The 3,507-nt window shown below is 32.7% G+C and overlaps 1 protein-coding gene across 5 annotated transcripts in view; it reads right to left on the reverse strand.

Annotated features, from left to right (window-relative positions):
- The window catches only part of SNX13 (sorting nexin 13), a 139,440-nt gene that overhangs the window by 59,062 nt on the left and 76,871 nt on the right, over positions 1 to 3,507 (reverse strand). The gene's annotated exons all lie outside the window — the stretch shown is intronic.

Below are 3,507 nucleotides of genomic sequence, written 5' to 3' on the forward strand. Positions count from 1 at the left end.
AAAAAAAAAAAAGAAAAGAAACAGCAGCAGCAAATAACATATAGAGGAGCTCTGATACATCTGGCAGCAAACATCTAAGCATAAACCTTACAGGCCAGGAAGGAGTAGGATCATTCTATATATTCTAAGTGCTAAAGGAAAAAAATGTCTTCCAACCTAAAATATCATATCCTCCAAATTTATTTGTCAACTCTGAAGGAGAAATAAAGCCTTGGCCAGACAAATAAAAGCTAAGGGATTTCACCAATAGCAGACCAGTTTTACTAGAAATACTAAAGGGAGTTTTTCAATCTGAGAGAAAAGCATGTTAATGAGCAGTAAGAAATCATCTGAAGATATAAAACTCATTGATAATACTAAGTACACAGACAAATACAGAATAACACTGTAATTGTGGTATACAGACCACTCATATCTTTAGTAAGATGACTAAAAGACAAGTCAACAAACAATAACTGATAAATTTAGTAAAGCTGCAAGATACAAAACCAATATACAAAAATCAATAGCATTTCTACAAGACAACAGTGAATAATTTGAAAAAGGAAACAAGAAAGTAATCTCATTTAAAATAGCTACAAATAGAAAAAACAAAATACCTAAGAATAAACTTAACCAATGAAGTAAAAGATGTCTACAAGGAAAACTGTAAAACACTGATAAAAGAAATTGAAGACGACACAAAAAATGAGAAGATGCTCCATGTTCATGGACTGGAAGAATTAATATTGCTAAAATGTCCATATTACAAAAAGTGATCCGCAAATTCAAAGCAACCTACATATCAAAATACCAATAACTTTCTTCACAGAAATAGAAAAAATAATTCCAAAATGTATTTATATGTGGAACCACAAAAGACCCAGGATAGCCAAAGCAATCCTAAGCAAAAAAGAAAAAAGCTGAAGACATCACATTATCTGACTTTGAATTATACTACAGAGTTACAGTTACGATAACAGAGAGTACTGGCATAAAAAAGACAAACTAATGGCACAGAAGAGAGAAGACAGAAATAAAGCCACATATTTAAGGTAAATTTATTTTTCACAAATGTGTCAAAACACACAAACTGGGGTTGGGGGGAGACAGCCACTTTAATAAATGGTGCTGAGAAAACTGGATATCCATATGCAGAAGAATGAAACTAGACCCCTATCTCTCAGCATATAAGAAAACCAAATAAAATGGATTAAAGACTTTACTCTAAAATGTGAAACTATAAAACTCCTAGAAGAAAACAGCAGCGAAACAATTCATGACATTGGTCTGGGCAAAAATTTCTTACATCAGACCTCAAAAGCATAGGGAACCAAAGCAATAATGTACAAATGGGATCACATCAAGCTAAAAGGCCTCTCCACAGCAAAGGAAATGATCAACAAAGTGAAGACACAATCCACAGAATAGGAGAAAATATTTGCAAGCTACCCATCTGACAAAGAAATAATAACCAGAATATATGAGGCGCTCAAACAACTCAATAGGAAAAACAAAATCCCATTAAAAATGGGCAAAAATCTGAATAGACATTTCTCAAAAGACAACATATAAATGGCAAACAGGTTATTTTAAAATGCTCAACAGCACTTATCATCATAGAAATATAAGTTAAAACTACAATGACATTTTATTTCACTCCAGTTAAAATGGCTTTTATCCAAAAGAGAAGCAATAACAAATGCTGTCAAGTATGAAAAGAAATAGATAAAGAAAACAAAATAAAAACACAAAACAAAAAATTATACAGAAAAAAAAAAAAAAAAAAAAAAAGAAAAATAATCAAATATTGACTGGGGGATATAATGTTAAGTTGAATTAACCATGCACAGTAGGCCAAACATGTGGGAACTAAAAACAAAACAAAGACTGAACTCATGGAGACAGAGTGTCAAATGTTTCTTTATCAGAGGGTGGGAAGGGAAATAAAGAATGATTAATAGGTACAAAACACAGAAAGAATAAGATCTACCATTCAGTAGCATGACAGGGTGGCTCCAGTTAACAATACTTTATTGCACATTTCAAAACAGCTAAAGGAGTGGATTGGAATGTTCCTAAGCAAAGAAGTGCTAAGTGCTAAATGTGATGGATACGCAAATCATCCTGATTTGAACATTACAAATTGTACACTTATAACAAAGTATCACATACCTATAAATATTTACAACTTATGTATCCATAATTTTTAAAAATTAAAAACTTGTTAAAATTTTAAAAAATATAGTCACAAATTTGCTTTTTATCACTTTAGAATAACTTCTTAGAGCTGAATTCCTAGCCAAAGGAGACTCATTTTTTAGTATTTTTAATTGTGCACATATGCATATTTTTAAAGCTCTTATAGTGCCTAATACAAACTCTTATAAAGTTCACAAAGAAAAAGAAGAATCAAGTTCCATGGTCTCCAGGAAAGGCTCTAGGAATGCATAATTAATAACTCAATTTTTGTCTGCAGGTGCCACAGTCTGGTCAATGGGTAAACTCTGCAACAACGACAATAATAAAACAAGGGCAGCCAGGCACAATGGCTCACACCTGTATGTAATCTCAGCTCTTCAGGAGGCCAAGGCAGGTTGACTACTTGAGCTAGGAGTTCATGACCAGTCAGGACTACACAGCAAAACCCTGTCTCTACCAAGAGTACAAAAAAATTAGCCGGATGTGGTGGTACATGCCTGTGGTCCCAGCTACTCGGGAGGTTGAAGAGGGAGGATCACTTGAGCCAGGGAGGCAGAGGCTGCAGTGAGCCAAGACTGCACCACTGCACTCTGGCCTGGGTGAAAGAGTGAGATTTCATCTCAAAAATAAATAAATAAAAATAAAGTAAAAATATAAAACAATGCCAAGTCTGACAATGCCTAAGGGAAATAAATCAAAGAACAAGTAATTCTTACTTAAGAAAGCTACAAAGAGTTAAAGGAAGACAAAAGTAGAGAAGAAATCCCATATTTAAGAAAATAAAGATCTAGAAGTAGATATCAAAGAATTCCCAGCAGGCAGCCCATTTACAACTCTTCCTTGACCATTAGTTTATTAAAGAGAAGCGTATGCTATAAAGAAAAAAAATAGGGCTTGTGAACTTAGTAATCATTAATTCTTTGATACGTCTGACAGGAGAAAACTGTTAACTACTACAGACACTAAGCAACTTACAGAAACATCTAAAACAGAGATTCTCTGATTTTCATTCTACTGTTTTGTCCTCCATATATTCCCCATTATACAGTATAAAATGTCAGTTAAATGTCAAGTAGTTCAAATCCCAAGTTGTACTTAAAATGAAATAGTAGCCATTAAAAATACTCATCATTTATACATACAGGTATTAAAATATTATATTTTTTTAAAGAAATAGTAGTAGCACCATAACTGCAAAGAAGACAATCAACAAAATTCTTAAAGAGAATTTGGCCAATACATTCAAAATATAGGCAAATAAAAACACTGGAAATGCAGAAATTACTTCAGAAACATTTTTGCTTAATTTCTTTTTTTTTTTTTTTT

This window comes from Cebus imitator, unplaced genomic scaffold, assembly GCF_001604975.1.
Source record: "Cebus imitator isolate Cc_AM_T3 unplaced genomic scaffold, Cebus_imitator-1.0 Scaffold45, whole genome shotgun sequence".
NCBI classification, from domain to species: domain Eukaryota; kingdom Metazoa; phylum Chordata; class Mammalia; order Primates; family Cebidae; genus Cebus; species Cebus imitator.